Source organism: Python bivittatus, unplaced genomic scaffold (assembly GCF_059951505.1).
Source record: "Python bivittatus isolate LINGU-HERP-01145 unplaced genomic scaffold, Pbiv_v1 ctg000070_np1212, whole genome shotgun sequence".
In the NCBI taxonomy this organism is placed as follows: Eukaryota; Metazoa; Chordata; class Lepidosauria; order Squamata; family Pythonidae; genus Python; species Python bivittatus.
In genome coordinates this window covers 55,645,915-55,667,740 of record NW_028277034.1, presented here as the reverse complement: position 1 = coordinate 55,667,740, position 21,826 = coordinate 55,645,915, and the positions used below count along the sequence as shown (strand labels likewise).

Sequence of the window (21,826 nt, the reverse complement as noted above, 5' to 3'; positions counted from 1 at the left end):
AGATTTTAATATTCATGTAAGGACTAAGTTTGTTGAAATGGGAACTAGGCTGGAGAGAACCATTATGCAAACATCTCTGTACAGCCTCCCAAAGCTGTGAAGCAACCTGCCCACTGTCTGTTCATTTGGAAGAGCAAGAGGAAGAAGTCTAGAGAATGACCACTGAAGTTTCTCATTGCAGTTGGCAACCCCCAGCTGGGTCAAGCCCTTCCTTCCTCCTTGTCTGCAATTCAAGTTGTAATCGAGTCAAGTCACATTGGTTGGGGAGTCTTTGGCCATATCTTGTCAAGGGCTGAGTTAAGGGTTAAGAGTCTAGACTGCCAAGCCTGGGTGTGATGTCTAACAGTCCATGGCCCCAGTAGAAACATGCAGCCATGTAGTGGGCTTCAACTTCTGTCCTGTGGCTGGTAAAACCCGACCTTCTGAGTCACCTTGGAGAGCAATCAAGCTTGCACTAGAACGGATGCACAGATTGTGTGAGATATATTTGACACCTTCTGCAGATGTACAGAAAGATTAACTAGGCTTAAGGAAAGCAGGGTTTCCTTGTATGTAGATAGATCTCTTTTCTTACAAGGTTGATTTTTTTTCCTCTGATTAGTTCTAGAAGCTGACCTTGCTAAGACAATGCTGTAAATTACAGGAAGCTGCCCAAATTTAGGGAAACTCATTTTAGGTATTATCTGGTTTTGCTTGTTTGCTTCTGGTTTTGCTTGGTCTTTAGAAGCATCTCTCCTATTACCCATCTGTGTGAGTAGAAAAAAAGATTTAATTAAATGCTGGTGTGCCTGCGACAGTGATCGGAGACTCCAGTCCAACATTTCCCCAAACTGATGTCTTTCATTCCTGTTGCTTCCATCATCCCCAGCCTGCAGTCCTCCCTCATTTATAGGAAGCTGATGGGATATGACCTATGGCAGATCTACGTTCCTTATGAAAACGGATTTATCAGTCCTTTCTTTTTCCCAGGAAAACTTTGAAAGATCGCTATTCTGAAATGAAGGTTGGGGAGCTTTCTAGTTCATTCCTGGCACTTTGGACCTGGCAGGATTCTTTGGCGCCTGCCACCACCATTGTACAGTGCACACCCCATAGCATCCTCACAAGGCCCAGGTTTGCAAGCACCCTTGATCGAGTCAGATCAAGACCGGGAATCTTCATTTGCATGCGATGCTAAGCTTAGGGCTCCCCGTCCACATGGTTTACAGTTCAGTGTATTGTGCACTGTGCAGATCATGACAATGGATGAATTGTCAAATTAAGGGTGAACACGGTGAATGGATAACTCAGAGAATGTATGTAGAGAGCTGCACATTTCAGGCACAATAAGTCCTTGATTTGGGCCAACAGATCAAGAGGCAATAGATACGGCCTGTCCCCAGTCTGATGCCAATCCAGACGCTCTGCTACAAGAGGCTGCTTCCCTGAACCTAATTGGAGTGCCCTGGGCAGAAGCCAGATTGGGGACTGGCAAAGCCCCCAAAGAGGCAGGCTTCCAAATGGTGCTTGGGACAGACAACTCGAACAGAAGGTTGTAACACGTTCAGCTTGCTTTGCCATATGTCTTCTTTGAGAGCAGGCATTTCAAATGCTGAAGCAAGTTTAAGATATTAGATGTCAGGGTTTATGTATCACACTGTTTAATGTTAGCTTAGCATGTGGTGTGACTCCAGGCAATTATAACTTACTCAACAGACCATGGACAAGAAAGGCATGGCTTAGCACAAGTGGGCAACCTCCTTTTCTATGTAGTTTGGGGACTCCAGGACCTGCAGGGCATCTGGCAGTAACACAGGGGCCTCCCTAGAAAGAGGAAGGGCCAAAAAGGTTGAGCCTTTTTGGAGTAATTTAATGTTTAATGACATCATTCCTTTTTAAAATTTTAATCTCCTGTTCAGTCCTTATTTTTGGAAAGGAAAAAGAGGCAAAACATCACAGAGCTGAACATCAGTAATTTGCTGTTCAAATGCAGGAGCTGCCAGGACTACAAAACAGGACAGGGAGACCACATGCTATACACAGGTTGCCCACACCTGATGTAGGATAATATGTGAAACCAGCTATGGAAATCTTAGAACTGGAGGGGCCTTTACTGCTACCTACTCCAACTCCAGTGGGCTACAGGACTTCAAATTATAGCTGACCTAACAGATGGCTGCTCCATAAGTCTTCAAGATCTAGTCCTACCTTTTGGGGTGTCAAGAACAAGGCTTCCAGCTGATGGCCCTTCTGGGATTTACAGGGGTCAGTCACTGTCCTTCTTTCTTCTTATACTCGATTCCTTCAGCCTTTTTCCCCTAAACCTTGTTTTCTATTGCTCTACTGAGATCTCCACCTCAACAGCTTGAAACATTACATCTTCAAACAAAGGGTATGGGAGTAACCAAGATAAATGCTCAAGTGCACTGCTTCCTTGGTGCACTTTGCAAATATTGCAGTGGGGCTGGGGGGGGTGGGGTGGGGAAATGTCCTTGGGTCTCTGCTTTGGGAGGAATGCATGCTTGTGCCTGTATCTCCTGGTCTTACTTTCCTTGGGGAGGCTGGTTCACCACCAACTTCCCTGCTTCCTAATCATGAATCAGAAACAGAGCAGATAAAGGTGATATATCAGATTAATTGGAATGGCTTGCAAGCCCAAAGGCTTGAGTGGCGGGATTCACTGTCTTCCTTGTCCTCTTCTGAGCCCTTTCTGCTTCATTTAGATCCTTCTGAAGTGGGCAGCCCTTTTCTTGAAATATTGGAAGTGACATTTTTCCATCCTAAACAAGGCATACCTTTGAACACCCTCAGCATTTTGTCATTTCCAATTGAAATCTTCTGCCGCCGAACCCTCTCATTGAAGGTTCTCCTTCCTCCTCCCTTAAGCTGGGGGCTTATATGCAGACCTGCAGAAACCTCTTGAAGAAAAATAAGCAAACCTGACAATCTAACAAGGATATCTCAGACAAGGAAACTTAATTAGCAGATATTGCTTTTCCATCACTGAGAACATTTATATTTGCAAGTCACTTGCCCTGTTCAGCTCTTATGAATTTTGCATTACAGATTATCGCTGGGCTTGTAGGTCATACTTTCAAAACAACCCAAGCTTCTCAGATCAAGTAAAGGTCAGAAATGTGGGATGACTTCAAATCACCATAAACGCAACTGGCAGAAAGAAGAATTTGAACAAAGCAATTATACTGGCAGTTTGCAGAAAGGAAGCAAGCCATAACTCGCCAATTGTGCACCTGGTTTGCATGTAAATGGTGTCAGATCCATCCCTTAACCTTTGGGGATTAAAAAGTATTGTTGGATTGGAAGATTAAAATTGAACTTTATGTTAATTTGGAAGAAAATAAAGCTAGTCCGAGAACACACTAATATTGGCTTTGATGGAGCCACAAACTTGAACTGACAAAGTGTGACTAGGATGTCACAACAAACCAAGCTAAACTGGGCTTGGCTACTTTGTGGCTCAGTGTGAGGAGCAAAGATAAATGGGGTGAGGGAGGTGGGGTTAGGCCATTTTACAATCATCCCAACTAACTATGCTGAAGTTTAAGACTATATTTGCTCACATTCGTCTTTGGTTCCCTTCATCTCTGCTGGCTTTCCATATCTCTATCACTGATGATCCTTCCACTTTTCATCTCAACTATGTAATTATTTAGACTGTCATCACCATGCAGGCAGATACTGATTTTTTAACCTCATGCCATCATCATTTGTTTACAGTGTCAATATTGACTAAGGCTACATATCTGGGTTGCAAAAATCCAGATCACCAGGAGAGGACAACAGAGTTAGAGGTTTCTTTGTCTCTCTCTTGCCATCTAGTGGTCGTACAGTGTTTTGCAGGCCAGCTATAGCAGCCCTAATACATAGAGCACCCCGATTGCAATATTCTTTATCCGTGTACTCCTAAAACCACAGACCTAGCAGGCATGAGATCCAGGGTTACTGACAAGGCTACCCACCCCATCTCCCAGGAATGCCCTCATGGGGAGTTGGGGGGGACGGGCCATCCTGGCACTATTCATCAATTGATGCAGTTGCTCCAGGACAGTGTTTTCCAACCTTGCCAACTTTCAGATGGGTAGACGTCAACTCCCCGAATTCCCCAGGCAGCATATGGGGATTCCCCAGCCATTCGGGGATCCTGGCTGGGGAATTCGGGGAGTTGACGTCTACCCATCTGAAAGTTGGCAAGGTTGGGAAATACTGCCCCGGGGTTTGCTTTTCCTCTTCATTTTTTGCTCCTTTTACATCATGTTCATCAGACAATGTGCCTGTAGAGGCTGTCTTGTGTTTGTGCTTGGAAAATAAAGCTTGCATAAAGCTGTCATTTCAAATGATAAACATTTTTCTTGATAATAATCCGCAACACTATTTAATTACTACATTTAATATTTCACCTGCCCTAAATGAACTTACATGCAGGCCATCTTTTCCCAAGTTGGCGCCCTGCTGTGACATGTTGGAATGTATCTCCTGGAATTCCTGCACCTGGCTGTGAATTCTCGGATTTGTAGCTTAATGCACTGGAGCACACAAATTTGAGGAATATGGAGGTAAGCTTGGACCAAAACGAGAACTGTCCACTTTGGCAGTGCTACAGCTTCACCCTAATTCTATACCCCAGAACATTTTACAGCGTACAAAAAACAACCCCCAATATCAGATGCTCCATTTTTAAAGTCATGATTTGCTCAGTTATGTTGGGCTGAATAAGCTATATTAGCCTGGGCAAGACCATTAAACCATGTTTAAAAAGAAGTGGGTTCATATGATATATTATCAGCCCTACAAGGCAGACCGACCAAGAAATAGATTCCACAGAAGACTAAAAACTACATTTATTTGCAGGTAGTCCTCACTTAACAACCATTTGTTCAATGACCGTTCAAAGTTACAGTGGTGCTGAATAAATGGTAGTTATGACCAGTCCTCAAAGTTACAGCCATTGCAGTGCCCCCGCCATCACGTGATAAAAATTTGGGTGCTTGGCAGCCTGCCCACATTTACAACCGCAGCATGTGCTGCAACTCCCTCCACCCGCCTATCTCTCTCCCATCTCTGCCCTTTTGGCCGCCCTGCACTCCACTGCCCCTGCTGCCCCCCACTGCCCCAGCTGATCTTCACCATCTTCCTCCTCCTGCTGCTGACGAGGCTGGAGCAGCTGCTGGCCCTTACGTGGCATCACAGAGGCCTCAGAAAGCCATGCAAAGGCCTCACGTGGCGTCACAGAGGCCTTGCAAAGGGCCAGCAGCTGCCTTGGCCAGACACACCTCAGCAGCAGCAGGAGGAAGATGGCGAAGGTCAGCTGGGGTGGTGGGGGGCAGATCCTCGCCTAATGACCACAACCAGGACTACTGGGGTTGCCGTCACTAAGCAGGGCAGTCACATGATGTTTCACCTAACAACCATTTCACTTAGCAACCGAAATTCTGGTCCCAGTTAGAGTGGTTAAGTGAGGACTACCTGAGGTGAAGGAGAAAAACAAATACCTAAAACCTCCAGACTACAAGGCTCCTGAACTCAAGTAAGCCTCCTTAGTAGCTCGCTTAGACTTTTGCAGATGCTGCTCACGAGTTATGTTAAATCAGCACTTGTATTTTTAAACGGGAACTAGGAAGTAACTAACCCCAAAAACTGACTCGTGCCAATCTCTGCTTTATTATTTTGCTGATTTCTTATTATTTTGCTTATCTCATTTTAAGCAGAAAATCTAACCCATGTTGTGATTGGCATTTGACGTCATGACTGCTCAGCATTTTCCTCCTTCCTTAGCTTGGCTATAGTAGTATAATCTTGCAAGTCCTTGATGGTGCGTCCTGTGTTCCCTCTTTTATATCCATGTGAATTAGGGGGTGTCTCTGAGACTTTCTCATAATCCTCCCCCATCATTTGGACTTAAGCAAAGTTTCCCTTTTTGTTGCTTTTGGTAATGGATCTCCCCTCTCTCCATCAAAGTCATCTTCTTTATTCTCTGCACCAGTGTTTCTCAACCTTGACCACTTGAAGATGTGTGGACTTCAACTCCCAGAATGCCCCAGCCAGCAATGCTGGCTGGGGCATTCTGGGAGTTGAAGTCCACACATCTTCAAGTTGAGAAAGTCCACAGATCTTCAAGTTGTCCACACAACTTCCAAGAAGAAGAAGTCACACAAGAAGAAGTCAACACAAGAAGTCCACACATCTTCATGTTGAGAAACACAGCTCTACACATACGAAACCCGAATTAAACAAAACAAAATGCAGCTTCTTCAGCACTTCCTGATTTAAAAATTCTGGTTTAGCATGATGTATGAACCCAGTTCCTGACTTAGGCTCAGGTCGGCGAAATTTGCCTCTCTCGGGGAAACTAATGTTAGTGATTCTTTCCATCAGGCAAATGGACTGTCAGTTTCTCCTGCCTTCAAACACATTTTCAGATCACTGATGCACCCGACAGATCCTCCCACCATTACAGAAAACAAGGGTGTCATGGAATATGTACACAGGTTCAAAGGACTTGATTGTCAGACAGCATATAGCATTTCAGGTCTTTTCCCTTACTCTGTTTAACTGAAGAGACAATAAAAACTAGATTCGTTTCCCAACCTTCCAGCTATGCAAGTGATTTACAGGCCCCGCTTTTCATGTCACAGTAGAAAGCCTTCCCCACTTTCAGCACAACAAAAATATGGGAGAGGTTGTATTTCTTCCCCTGCACTCTTACTCTTAGCTTGCAACCATGCTAAGCAAGGATATCTTAGTAGGTTAGGCTATGAACTTAAGGTAGGTGTATCATCATGTATATACCTTTCTAGGTTGCTAATTACTGAAACTGTTCCTAACTAGAATTAAGGAAGGGGCCTAGAGAATCGATTGGCAATTTTTCATCTCCTTCTGGCAGCTGAACTGGCAGCTGGCCAGGATCCAGTTGGTGATCCGCTGGCAGGCAAGCCTTTGATCTTCTTGTCTTTCATTTATCATCTGGTAACTGACCGTGTCATCCACACTGGCTGCTGAATGGTCCCACAGCACAATGCTCTTCTTCAGTGGGTCTTCTTCAAGTCTCTTCCTCAGATATTTCATGGACTTGGGACCATTCACCGAGTAAGAAGTCTTCAGCTTCAGCCTTCAACCATCAGCCCATTCCAGGACCACTAGCCAGCCTTTCTCTGGATTAAAGCCAACAGTCCATCTTCAAGCTGTCCATGGGAGCCATTCCAGCCTCTAGCCTCTATCGGTAACCTTCTACTTCCCATCAACGTCCTGTGGGTTGTAAGACTCCCCCCTTTGCCAGCTCCTATCTGATGCACCCCCTTCCCCTCTTCTCCTATGAGCATTATGTCCTATGGGAATCTAAACGAGGGGCTCTTAATCTTTTAGTGTCATGGGCCCCTCTGAGAGTCTGCTGAAACCTCCAACCCCCTCCTTGGAAAAATGTATTTAAATGCAGAAAATAAAATACATAGCTACTGTATAGAATGTATTACGAAGGAAACCATTTATGTGCAAACACAGTTATCAAAATATTTAAAAAGAATCAATATGTAATATATTACTTATATGTCCTTCTTTATTAATCTGTTAAATCAATAAGACAACATCCATTTTTAGGATATAATAAATTCAGAAAGTGAGACTGATTGAAGTTAACAAACATTTTTGGAGCCTAGAGGCCATAAATTACTCTGTTGTCTCCCTTCCTTATTGAATGAAAAGATGAATTTCAGTTAGAAGGTACTGAAAATAAAGTTGTAAGTTTTCTTCCATTCAGGTTCATAGACCCCCTGAAGTCCATCCATGGAACTCCAAGGGATCCCAGCTTAAGAACCCCTGATCAAAATTATCTTGTATTCCCAGCTCCTTATCAGCAAACCCTAGCACAGAATCCCTGCAGAGAGTCTGCCTGGAGGACTGGATACATGGGAAACTGGCCAGACACAATGGCTGAGAGCAGGGTTGTCACAGAAAGTTGGAATTTATTACAGAAAGTTCAGGTCTTATTGGAGGAGAGATCTTAACTGCTTGCCCTGCCAATTTTCTCCCACTTTAATATAGTGCCTCCCTGCCATTCATTCTCCTGTGCCCACCGGGTGACTGATCGAAGGCAACTAAACTTAAAAGGAAGTCCTGCTGAATTCAGTAAGCCTTGCACCGAGGCAAACATGTAGCTGAGCTCATGGGTGGTTCCCAAGCCCATTGCACATTACGACAGCACAAGCTTGTGCTGCCTCTGGGCCAGAAGTTAAGTCGAATAGGAATGTGAAGCCTCTGATGGGCCTTACTCATCATTCAATTTTTAAAAAAAAAAACCGCCCCAGAGAAAAACAGGTGAGCAAAACATCCCAGCTCGCGCCACTGCAGAGAAATTGCAATATCATTATCCTATACGCTGCAACTGTTTGCCACCAGGTGAATAGATAAAAATGAAAATGTGCGCTCGCCCGAGGCTGCAAAAGCTAGCTCACTGCAGGATTGGGGAATGCTTCAAAGTGGGTAGGACCATAAAACTGTCAATGTAAAAACCCCTGTTCCTTGCCAAAGTTGTTCTTTCTCCTGGGGAATCGCTGCTGCTCCTTGGGCTGAAGCCAGATGCAACTTGCAAGGAATAGGTCCTCTGGTTGCCCCACATCTGCTCCCAACCTCAGCGTCCCACTGATTCCATGCAAGAGTGTCTCAAGGCTGCAAATCAGAAGGAACCTGGTTGTGCCTTTTCTGATGAACACATTTCATGGAAGGCACCGGCTTTTGCGATTTTTTGCTACCATAGATGGTCAGCCCAGCTCTGTAGACTGAACCAAGAAATCAGCTCCACAAGAAGGCTAAAATTACTTCTAATAATATGGGTTATAGTAACAGTTGCAGTTCTGACAGTGCTTTACTTCCCCTACACCCCCCCCCCCAATACTCATGTGAATTAGGGAGGTATCTACCTAAGTCGCTTCTTCTTGTTTTGGACTTAAGCCATGTTTTTCCCCTTGACACTTTGGTAACAGATCTGGACTATCTGTCAAGGTCATCTTCTCAACCTTGGCAACTTTAAGATGGGTGGACTTCAACTCCCAGAATTCCCCAGCCAGCCTTGCTGGCTGGGGAATTCTGGGAGTTGAAATCCACCCATCTTAAAGTTGCCAAGGTTGAGAAATGCTCCTCTACACTAACCTGGTTCTCCTACAATGTCAAGGCTCAAAGTATTTTAGTTTCTACAACTCCTACAGGATTCTTTTGCTGTGCTTTTCCTGTCTGAAAGTCTTCTTTCCACTCCGTGTCATTCTGGGCTTCACACCTTCGTGGATATCCAAAGCAGATCCACCCTAAACACATATACTGTATACTCTTGATATGGCATGAAAGCCAAATGCGAAACGAGTCCCTGGATCTGACATTGGAAACACAGCCCCTTTCAGGTGTCCTTGAGGACTAGCCGTTGAAGACTAGGAAGAAAACAAATCACTTAACACACGGGCTGGCACTAAATTATTAAAGATTTTAGGAATACAAGCTGTGCCCGTATTTGCTTACCTGCCCACAGGCGATTTCTGTTCCTCTGAACAATTAACAGGTGTGATTTTTCTCCCTGCATCCAGAGCTGATTTTACTACACTACACTTTACTACTATAGTCAGAAGAGGTAAAAAGGAAATAAAAGACACAACTTTGAGCAAATGGACACGGGGGCTGAGATGGGGGGGGCAATCAGCTGGTATCTCCCACCTGCTCTGAGTTTCCCTTCCAAAAGTCCTGTTCAAATTCTGCTCTCAAACTCAAGAAAAAGCTTTAGGGGGGAAACGAATGTCTCTCACTCCCTTCAATCAGCTTTCTTCAACTGATGATCTCCAGCGGGGTGCTGATCTTTAACTTCCATACTTCCCAGCCAGGCTGAGGAGGACTCACTCTGGTTCAGGGTGTGAATGATGGACCATATTCTGCACTACACGAGTGATCACCGAATGGCAACTTGAAATAGCTGCCAGCCTTTCGAGGTAGTACCAGTTAAGTAACAGAGGCAGCACGGAGTCCAAGAATGTTCTTTACTGTAGAGAGATAGAACAACAGCATCCTGAGAGCCTATTCAGGTTTCTCTCTGCCCCATCTTACACTAAACAAAATCAAGGCAAGATTATGTTGAGTTTCTGTCTCACAGTTTCCTCTTTCTCGGAGCAGCGTAATCACTTCTGCAATTCTCCCCTTAATGATTCACTCCTTCCTTCCCCAAGGTCAGTTCTGCATGCCTTTATACCATCTGCCACCGTAGATAACCATGGTTCCCCTTACTTATAACTGGCCCAACCCAAGTACTGCTTATTGGGCTGTTCTGGGAAGTCCAAACAATATTCAAAAGCCTCGTGCGTTGGACTGACTTGAAAAAGCTCTTCCTGAGGTTTGCTCTGGTGCTCTCCTTTGTATTCCTCAGGACTGCCACCCATTTTTATTTAGAAAATTTCTGCCACACCCTGAGCCAGTCTCAAGGTCACTTGCAACAACACAACCCTACCATGAATGTGATTCAGAAGAAAAACATGAACAGATGCATCAATAAACAAGGGATGAGATAAGGCTGCAGTTACCAGATTCGGACTGCAATCGCTGGATGGCAACAAAGAGTCAGAATGGTCTGCATCTCTTTGCTGCCATCTAATGGCCATTCATATTTCTGCAGTCCAGCTCTGGTAGCCCTAGTAAAATGGGGAGACTGAAGGCCATTAAAAGATCCTTTATGTCATCAAGAACCTGAGAACGTGCAACGGGCACGTTTCTTCGTTTCTTAGCCAGCCAGGCAAATGTATCTGGAGAAAAGAGAGGACATAAAAAGTATAGTTGGCCTTTTTTTTTTCTGTTGAAGTGGTTCATCTTTGCAGGACTTCCCCCCCACCCCCATTAGAATTGGGCCACCCTTTTAACTGATCCAGTGAAAGAGGCATTTCTAAGCTGAGGAGATCTAGCCCTGAAAAACGGCTGTGCCAGATCAACCTGATTTCTTAATAGCAAGGGTGACGCATGAAACTAAGCCAAAATGGGATTATTGGTCCTGTTTTATAGCAGTTGTAGCTATAAATTGCCTCTGGCAGAGAAGTGGCTGGTCTGGAGGCGAGTGGAGCCAAAAAGCGAGACGCTGAGAGACAGGGAAGGAAAGCAGCTTGCGAGAAGCATTGCAGGTCTGCGGCCAGGTCACGTCAGGATACTCAGGCGGTGGTTAAGCCTGAGGGAGGAGCAAGAAGATGCTGGAAGATGCTCCAAACGCTTGTGTCTCGTGGGTCAGGAAGCACGTTGTGGAGATTCAGGATGCCAAAGGCAAGGCAAGGGGTTCGAACGCAAACAGCAAAGGGAGCCGGGAGGAAACTTCTTGAATCTGTTGGGCACCGCAAGGTTGGTCAGCCAGACCAATCCTGGTTCTGGCAGCTCCTAGCCACAGGAGAAGACACAGGTTCTCACAGCTCCTGATCTCCAGATGTTCCTGTTCCTGGGGAAGTGTTTGCCACCACCTCCTCCCCCCTCCCCAGGTCCTGGTTCTGCAGGTGTAAAAGAATTCAGAACTGACCTTGGAGAAGGTATGAGCGAGCCATTAAGGAGAGACTTGGGTAAGAGATTAAACAGTCCTGAGATAGAAGGAAGGGTGAGAAAGAAACTCAAAGTTGCCTCGATTTTGCTTAATATAAGGTGGGTCAGAGGGGAATTTGGACAGGCTTTCAAGATTCTGGTACTCGACCCTACAACAATAAGGTTGCATTCCTGGAGTCCCCACAGTGTCTGATTCTTGACCTGGTGCATCTCAAAAGGCTGACAGTTGGGGCATCACCTCCTCCCTCTCATCAGAAGACCGTTTGGATGCAGTCCTGACATTCCCTTGGTTTTAGCTTAGCAAGTTCCCCAAAACAAAGCCATGGTTCATGGTAGCCTTTTCCAAGCTGTTATACTCCATTTGGAGAATTCTGGGAATGGTGATGCCAACCCCTTTGGAGGACTCCAGCCTGGGGAATATTGTACGGTTTAGGATACAGTCACAGCATGAACCCAGACTCAGGTCCATTCAGTGAACTCTAGTTAAGCGAAGGGTGGCTTAGCATGCAATGTAAACAGAGCTATTGAAAAGTGATTTGTATTGTTTTTTTCCCTTCTCCCCCTCCCCCCGCTCACAACATTCACAACATCTCACACAAGAAGACTCTTGGAAACACTGAGCTCTTTCCCTTGACATTTTGTTCAAAGATTTTATCAGTGCCAAGCTCATCCCAAAGGGAAGCAAAAGGAAACCCAGCAGTCTAGTAAGTGAACGTTGAGATACTGGCCTGAAGGTGGAGTCAGACAGGATCTAGTGGGAGATGCTGATCTAGTGGAAAATGTCATAAACCAATGTTTCTCAACCTTGGCAACTTTAAGAGGTATGGACTTCAACCAGGGAATTCTAGGGGCTGAAGTCCACACATGCTGCAGCTTATAGAAGTGCCACCCAGCATCTGGAGGTCTCCTGGTCAAGGAAGGCTTTGCTAAGAGGTAAAAGTTGGCTTGTTCTGTTCAGATGTATTTTGTATTGTACAATTCCTTCCCCTTTTTCTGTTCCAAACCTGAGCTATCAGATTTTTCAAATTTTCAGATTACTTTTTGGCAATCCTTGAGTCCGGATGCAAGACGGATGACCATGGTTTGATTCTGGAGAAACCAGGGCTCTCCTGTGCTGTGGTAACTCAACATAAAGGAGTCAGATTCCCATATTTCTACCAAAAGCAGCACTCCGCAGAGCTAACAGAAACAAAAACAGCATAATTTTAATAAAACAAACAAATAAAGGCAAAAATGCAATTAGCTACAGATTTCTGCACAGAGGACCATCTGCCCATAAGTGCCTTCAAAGCTCACTTTATCATGTAATAACATAATAAATCATATTCCATTATACACTCAATTCTGCAGCCCGAAGCTTCATTTTTATTATTCCATCTTGATCGAGCGTTAGTCCATTACTATTATATCTACTATTACATGTATTTATTATTCCTCTTAATCTCAGTTACACTAGAGACATTTTCTCCCATATGAATATGGATCTGACACTCATTATCTGGATTCTGAATCAAAGAATAAAGGAACCAATTTTTCACTGACAAGGAAAGGGGAAGTGTGGGGGGGGTCAAACCTGGACTTGAAAGCTCTGCCCCTTCAATGTTTACTCTCCCGTTAGGCTCGCGTGGCACACGAAGTGCAGAAGTTTGGTTTAACGAGCCGTTTTATCCCCCATCATGTCAGCCCCGGGAGTCGGCCTGCCACAGCGCTGAACCTGAAATGGCCAGGATTTAGGAGCAGCGATTTGGGAAGCTGAGTTTTGTTCCCAAGGTTGATTGCAGACAACAAGCCCAGGATTCCCAAACAGCCCTAAAGCTTTCTTAGTTTAGCTTTGCTTCCCGTGCTGTGAGTACACAACCGTCGTTAAGCAGGAGGAGTGGCCACGAAAACGTTCCAAGGCCAGACGCGCTTGCAGCAACAGGCCATTTGTTTCACAAAACGTCCCCCTGCAACCACGTGGGCCAGGGCGGTCTTCGTGGGCGCCTTCTCCCTCGCCTTCTGCTTCCCAGCTATCACATCTTCATCGATATCTGCAGACGGGAGCGGCAACCCACGATCCCTTTAAAGCCTCGCTTTTTCAGCCCGGTGCCATGCCGGTGAGCTGCCCGGCGGGAGACGGGGCAGCTGCGCCCTCCTGGGAAGAAAGATGGGGACTTAGCTCCTCTTGCTGTTTCTGGACGTGCCAACGGATTCCTCTCAATCCTTTTGTGAAGGATCCCACATCTAACAACCTGCGATTGGCACCGGGCCCTGTTTTAGCCAGGGGTGTGAATACACTGCCCGAGCAGCTCCAGCCTGGTTAGAAAGAATTGGAGGAAACCAGCTTGCAGAAGAAAGCAACATGTTCTGGTTTGGACTGCGTCCAACAGCAGTCTCAATTTGCAGTCTTTCTGGCTTAATGGGCTTGGGGAGGAAAACCAGCATAGTCTGGCTTCACCCACCCACCCCCAGCCCTTGTCAGGAAAGCTCATAAGGAACCCCAAAACTTCTAATAAGTAACATTTATTGAAGGGCGTTAGGCTGTCGCTTGTGCTGCATTTCAAGAAAAGCCCTATACGTAGAAACAGGATTCAAAACCTCTTACGTATCTTTCTCCCCTGCTCCCCCCGCCCCCAGCAAACAGACTATTTGGTTTCCACGTTATTGTGTTGCGTGAGAACAAGATCTCACAAGTACGTTCAAGCTGTAGAATACAAACATGGATCACTGGAAGAGAATAGCTCGTTTTACATCTGTTGTTTTGGACATTCACACAACCTGCCAAGCCCAGAAGTCTGGAAAACTAGTGTACAGTACGCATATCAGAGTCTTAATCTCTTTCCAGTGTATATTGCCCTTTTCCCAATCTTATCCTTAAGGCAGTGTTTCTCAACCTTGGGGACTTCATGGCTGGCTGGGGATCTCTGGGAGTTGAAGTCCACGCATCTTAAAGTCCCCAAGGTTGAGAAACACTGCCTTATGGTTTTCATGGGAAGAGCCTGCAGAAGCCACTATTTTGTATAACCTGATTTTGTAACCTATGGTAAACCTCGGTTGCAAATCTGAGTCTAGGAAACTAAAATGTCAGCTTTTCTTTCCGATAATAATGGGATGCGTGTTTGTTAACTAAATAAATATTTTGACTTACCGAGTTGTGCAAACACAGCCAGGGCTTGGGCTCACATAACCTGCTAGAACCACAACCTTGCGAATCACATTTAGGTTGCCCTTGTGATCGGTAAGCTGAGAGTGCGCATTTCCCAGGGCAGCGTTTCTCAATCTTGGCAACTTTAAGACCTGTGGTCTTTAAGATCGTAAAGTTGCCAAGGTTGAGCAACGCTGTCCCAGGGCAACGATGACAGTTTTGCCAACGAGCAAGAACTCTCTGCTTCAAAGCCACAAAGCACAGAGCAGGAAGTCCACAGACACCAGGGCGAAGCAGGAATGAAACGGGTTTAAACATCTGTGGGCATATGAGGGAATTATGCCCTCCCTCTGACACAGGGTGATCCTACGGCTTCCCTCTCGTTTACAAGACAGACGCTTCTCTAGATGGCCCGGCTGAGGGTCTGAGCAGCTCCTGCCAAGTTTAACGCTGGCTGCCCAGTTAAGCCAGGCAAAACTGGGGGTCTGTGATTGACCGATGAGTCTTGGTCCAGGCGGCCCGACAGCCACGTTGTGTGAACTCACCCCACGATGTTAGTGTGCGGTTCAGTGCGTGGTGCCAGGAAACAGGGTAGGCTTGTCAGCCCACAGGCCAGCCGGTTCTGAGTCATGAACCTTCTCATCCACTAATGGGGGGGGGGGGGTTTGCTAAGGCAGAGGGCACATGCCTGCTCCTCCTGGCCCCTGGATCCCTGCCCCCTCGCTTTCTAAGCATTCTCAAGAGAAGCTCATATTCTCATCTCGAGCATCTTGGCTTCATCGCCAGAATCCCTGCAAGCTGTTGTCCTGGTTTCTCGCACCTGGACCCGAGGCGTTCTCTCTGGGTCACTCAGACCCTTGGTACGTTTTTGGCCAGGGGCTATCCCAACTGGGTCTGCGGCTGTGATTTTCTTGTGCTTCTACTGCCTCCTTGTGTTGAGAGGACAAACCGCACCTTGTGCAGAGTCCCTGGCTGGGAACGAAGCAAACCGACCAAGATGCAATCTTGAGGGAACTCCGGCACTGAAAGGATTTTTGCAGGGGCAATCCACCGCGCAGAACACAACCCTGCTTTGTTAAAAGCAACGCATAAACCTTAGTTTAGCATTTATCAACAAAATGAAGCTTTCGCCTCACAACTAACTCCCAGAGAACATTTTACCAGCTAAATGTCCATCTCGTTCGGCGGTCCTTGAACCTAGATTCAGTTAGATTGCCTTTTCTTCTTCTCTGATTTCCGCCTCCGATTCTTTCTTGCTTTTTTCCCATCCTTTGTGTAAAGCTGCTGATCTGGCAAGTGTGCAGGAAGGGTCTGGCTGGCTCTTCGGTAAGAAAGTTGTCGCTCCTTGCAAACATCAGAGCTGATGAAAAGTTGGCCAGGAAAATGTAATTATGTCTCCCCCTGGACCTGCACAAAGAGGATCGGACAGCAGGTGAGGTGCCCAAAGACAGACACTGATAGTTTTGCAACCATCCGATTCCTCATTTCTGATCCGTTTTAAAGGACAAATAGAAGTGGAGGTGGAGAAGCAAGGATGGTTGTAGAGATACAAAGGTAGGGAGAGGTGCAAGGATAGACATCAGAGTTAGCTACACTTCCTCTTTCTTATCTCATGCCTTAATTTCTTTCACTTCCTACTTCTTTCTTCTTTTCTGCCCTCTGCATAATGTTGCTTAAAGCAAAAAGGAAGACTGTGAGGTACGTACGCATCTCTATTTTCCATAAAGGAATTTCAGGCAGCTTCCTGGGGGAATCAGAAAATCCCGGGATATTTTCTGCTGATCCAGTCACACCAATATTCACATTTCATGAAGTATCCATCTGTATTTCCTCCCCTTGCTTTTTTAGTTTCATTTCCCCAAAATTCTACATAACATTTCCCACCTTCACTGCCTCATCCATCTACCCCGAAAACATTGGTTTACAATTATCCCCGGACCTTTTGCACAAATTATCTCAGACACCGAAGGCCTGAGTGACAAATGATGTATTATTTCTCCCTCCAGGCACAATATTTCTTATTTCTGGGGGACAAGGCAGCTACGTTTCATCCATTATCTTAGCCCAGTTCCTGGCTGAGCTTTCTCTGGAAGGGAAGATCATCGTTTTGTTTGACCTTCTGTTTTGAGTGTTTTTGAGTGTTGAGTATTATTGTTTTGTGCTGGAAAGCACATTTCTCTGCCTTCCTTTTTAGGGGGGGGTGTGTGTTAAGCTTTGTCTCTTGGAGAACAATGCATTTTGAATAGGTTATTTAAACTACAAGGATAATATTCTGCCTTGATAAACAGCATTCAGCCCCCCTTTAAAGAAGAGCTATTGCGCTGTTCTGAACAAGGCCTGGTTTTTATTTTTATTGATAAAGGAATTATTTGGGCAACACTGATAGCCCAGCTGAAGAAATGATCCTGCCTGAATAACAAAGACAGATTCATGGCTCAAAAGAGATGAGGTAAAGTGATAGTATTTACATCGCGCTCTGATGTAAACTGCTTAAAGTAAGAAGCTGATGGGGACTTAAAAAATAGCAAAGTAAAAAATAGTAAAGTAAAAATTCCCTCGGGGAGGATTTTTTTAAACTCTTCCCCAAAGGATCCACAGTCCATGCAAAGGTAATAATCAGATGCTGCCTGTACAGAGGAGACAAAATAATTTCCAGTTCCATTTTAAATCTTAATTCACAAGTTTATGCACAGACATTCTGCCTCAATGTAGATCATCCTTGGATGCAGCGTGGAGCGTGTAACAATGGAAATACTTCTTACATTTCAGAATAGTACACCTGGATTCACAAATTACATATTCCTGAACCAAAGTTTGTGGTACAAGCCACAGTTTGCTGGCTTCAAATACGGCTCTAAGTCATAACTCATGGATATCGCTCTCTAGGCATCCTTGATGATACCATGATGATGTCACAACCATTATGACATCATCTCACAAATGATAAGTTATAGAATTTGCATGTCGCAACTAATGCAAATTACACCGTTCACACCATTCGCACAATGATGTCACAAAGGGCAATGTCACTGTGGTGTGCATTTTTTACCCCCACCACACGCCTCCAACCATCATAACACCCATGAACCACGCTGAATGTGCAGAAATGAAATATTTCATAGCGTCACACTGTCCTATGCTACTTCTACACTCCACTCCTACTTCAATTTTCTGGCCATCTTGCATCTCTAGCTAGTGGTCTTGGTGGGCTGTCTGAGGTTGATTACTGGGGGTATCTATGGGGTACGGTCAAAAGAGTCAAGATGGTGGCCCCAACACTTCAGTCAAAGCTCCACCTGTTTTTTAGTGGGCTGCCTATGAGACCCACATAAAAAATGGGTAGGGCTTCCATGGCACTGCCCTGGTTGCCATCTTGACTTTTTTGACATACCTTGTGGGCTCCCTCGTGGGTTACAGATGCCTGCGTCTGAAAAGGACTGTTGCTGTTGGCCCAGCTACCTTTCTGGAACTGCAAAGAGCTAGGAGAAGAGATTTAGTTACTGTATTGTTTAATAATTAAGCTTCCACCCTATCACAATCAAACAACTCTTGGCGTATAAGCTAGGTCAATGTTTCTCAACCTTGGCAGCTTGAAGACGGTTGGACTTCAATTCCCAGAATTCCCCAGCCAGCCAAGCTGGCTGGGGAATTCTGGGAGTGGAAGTCCACACTTCTTAAAGTTGCCAAGGTTGAGAAACCCTGGGCTAGGTAAACAAAACTTAAAACGCCCACGGTAAGGTTCATGCCAACCAACATGATAACGATACGATGTGCGCCAGCCCCCACGCAGAAGCACCAGGACACCAGAACGGCGAGAAAAAAAATGTGAAAGTCCAACTGCATCGAGGGAAGGCCCTCCGGAACAACTCTGTTTTTAAACGTTTCCAGAAAACCGACAGAGAATGGGGACCAGCTCCAGATTGGAAGGCTCATTCCTTTCCCTTAGCTTCAGAAAGGGATGAATTACCTGCCATTATCTCCCCCCTCCCCTCTTCCTCCTCCCTTTCAGACGGGAAGAAGGGATCTCAATGCTGGGCTCACTTCCAGGGTGACCTGGAGGGACTTCCTCCCCCCCCCACCGCAGGCTGCGGTCAAAACGCCTTCCAAAATTGCTTCCCCAGCAGCCCTGGGCAAAGCCGGAAGTCTGCTGGCAACCCCAGGCCAGGGGAGGAAACCCCAAGGATCTCAAGTCCCGCGGGAAATTGGCTGCAACACATTGGGGGGTGGGGGTGGGGGGTCTTTCTTTTCTCTTGGGGGGACTTCCCCCTTGGATGCCCCCACAGCAGATACATACTGTTATGTGCCCTTTGCATTGTTGGGGGGTCTTTCTCTCCCCCTTCCTTCCCTCCCTCCCTCCTTCCTCTAATTCCTCCCTCCCTTCTCCATTTCCTTCCTTCCTCCTTCCTTCTCTTTCCTTCCTCCTTCCCTCCCTCCCCTTTCTCTTTCCTTCCTCCCTCCCTTTCTCCTTCCTCCCTTCCTTCCTTCCCTCCCTCTCTCCCTCCCTCTCCCTTTCTCCTTCCTTCCTTCCTTCCTCCCTCCCTCCCTGATGCCAGCTTGGACAAGATAGGGAACCGTTAACACTTGAGCAAAGAATCAGGGTTACCCGTGGAAAGGCTCCCAAAACAGCAGCTGTTAACTGTACAATTGAAGCCCCACCCCTTCAATGGCAGGTGGGTTAATTTGCTTCCTTGCAGGGGAACCGTGGAGGGGGAGGTCCAAGAAGTCAAGATGATGGCTTTGACCACACAATCAAAGGGCTGTCCCTCTGATATGCTTTGCATGTGTGGTCATACCCGCCACCTTGACTTTTGGACCCCCTTCTCTGTGGATCCCATGCAAGGAAGCAAATTAACTTATTAACTTCAAGTGTGTTGCAAAGAGGTTCCATTCAGCCCTTTAATCAAGTTTTGGGTCATCTGCACCCAAAAAAGTCACCATTTGGGGCTGAGTACTAGTTAAAAGTTCTGGATAAATAGACCCCAAATAGACTTTTTAAATTTTAAAGATTCTGCAAATACAGCTTCCAACATCTACATTTTCCACTGTACGCAATCAAGGGTTCTGTTTCCACAGCACATAAGCTGTGGCTAGTGAACATACATACATTCACATCCATCATACGCTTTCTTTTATGGGAAAGCAACCTTATGCAAAGAGCACTGAATAAACCCCATTTTCTGAGTTTGTGGAACTCACTGAACCATCTGGCCTGGATTTGCACATTTGAGCCTCAAAAAGGGTGGTCTAGTTTATGTCTTAATATGTCATATGAATATGGCCATTCTGTGCTCTCTCTCCTTTGCAATGTGATTTCCAGGGTTTTCTGCTGCAGGAGACGATTGAGTTACGTGGCTGTTGCCAATTTTATCAAACAATTTCCATCCTGCACAAAACAGTAGGTGGGTTTTTGCCCACATTTTCCCTGGCAGGAAATTACAGCCCTGACCCCTGTGTCACACTTGGAAATGGATCTTGGGTGAAGATGCCTTGCTCATTTTTTAAGCCTTAAATGGTTTATTGGAATTCAGCCCCAGAAAATTACAAGGTTTGTTTCTTAGTTTAAGGGGGGGGGGGGGAGAACGGGACTGAGAGCAAACCTTCATAGAATGTGGTTAATCCTGTCAGATTAAGATTTAGGGTGTATTTACATGTCTGTGAAAGCATCCATGTGTTTCTTTAAACACCTATTAGGAAATAGCGTTAAATGTCCTTTGGTGTGCCTCAGGCAGAAATTTTACAAGCTGTAACTGAAAGGGGAAAAAAGGAGAAAGAGGAGAAGAAAAAGGATTATAGATCATAGCCGCCCATCTTGCATATGGGACTCTGGGTGGCTCACAAGTTAAAACAACGAGAAACCAAACTCATATAAAGAAAAATTAAAACAATTAAAAATATATTAACCAGAAACATAAAATGCAGGAGAGATAAAACCGGATTATGCTTTAAAGCAGTGTTTCTCAACATCAGCAACTTTAAGATGGGTGGACTTCAATTCCCAGAATCCCCCAGCCAGCATGCCGGCTGGGCGATTCTGGGAGCTGAAGTCCGCCCATCTAAAGTTGTCGAGTTTGAAAAACACCGAGTTATATCATCCCTGAGAGGTGGCTCCAGACTTCACACCTCCAGGCCCTTAGCCTATCCTTTGTCACCGTCCTGGGTAGCTGTTCTAACCTATCAATACCTTCAAACTCTGAAAGATACAACTCCCAGCCACCCTTTCCATGCTCTTTCCGATTGTCATGCTTCTCCAGGGCTGAAGCAAAATCACCAAGTCTCAAGGGTGCCAGATCTTAGAATTAGCACATGCGTGAGCTGGAAGGGGCCCCTGAGACCCCCTGCTTCATGTGGGAATCCAGATTAAAGCACAGATGCTTTAGAGATGGCTCTCCAGCCTCCCCTGCCTAGCTTTCCAAGCCCAGGGAGGCCAACGCCGCTCTGGGACGCTGATTTCACCATCCAGCTGCTCTTTCTGTTGGGAAGAATTTTCCTAACCATCAGTCAGAGTCTGCCTTCCCATAACCTCAGTCCATTATTTTGTGTCCTGTGCTCTGGCAGGGAAGAAACGGGTTGTGAGCTCCTTTCAGGTGTGCAAAGAGGGCTTTCATATCCCTTGGTCCTCTTTTCTCAAGGCTAGAGACAACCGATTCCCCTTCACAGGTCTCCTTGCTGCCTACTCTAGAGCAGTTCTAGAGTAACTCTGTTATTCTGTTCTAACTCTGTTCTCTGTTAGAACTCTGTTCTAACTCTGCATTTGCTGCTCGCCACCCAGAATCTGCAGGTGCGAGTCGGAGGAGAGCCGATCTCTCACGACGGCCACACCAGGTGGTTTCCAGCCTGCCTCCGGTCCGTTGCTGGTCTGTGCAACCCCAAGGAGCGTCTGCGCAAGAGCCAGGCCTTCCCAGGTGGGCCTGCAACGGCTACGGAGGGCTCTCCGGCACCTTCCACTCCGTGTCTTCACACAACCCGTGGAACCAAGGACACGGCTGGGTTCTTCCACGGTCGGAGCCTCCGAGGAGCCCTACTGGGACAGCAAGCCCAGCCTTGGAAGATCATGGAAGGACTCCTGGGGTCCCTGGGCCAGAACAGAGGCCCTGCATCAGGACGGGCTGGCGAGGCTGGAGGATTCGGTGGTTTATCAGAGGATGGAAAGCAGGCAGCAGCGTAAAA

At 46.0% G+C, this 21,826-nt stretch overlaps 1 long non-coding RNA gene across 1 annotated transcript; it reads right to left on the bottom strand.

The window, feature by feature from the left end:
• Positions 1-9,095: 9,095 nt before the first annotated feature.
• LOC112540328 (uncharacterized) lies at positions 9,096-14,940 on the bottom strand. Its single transcript, XR_015794649.1, has 3 exons — positions 14,663-14,940; positions 12,574-13,830; positions 9,096-10,010 (listed from the first exon to the last, which is right to left on the bottom strand). It is a non-coding gene; the product is annotated as an uncharacterized LOC112540328 (long non-coding RNA).
• Positions 14,941-21,826: the final 6,886 nt, after the last annotated feature.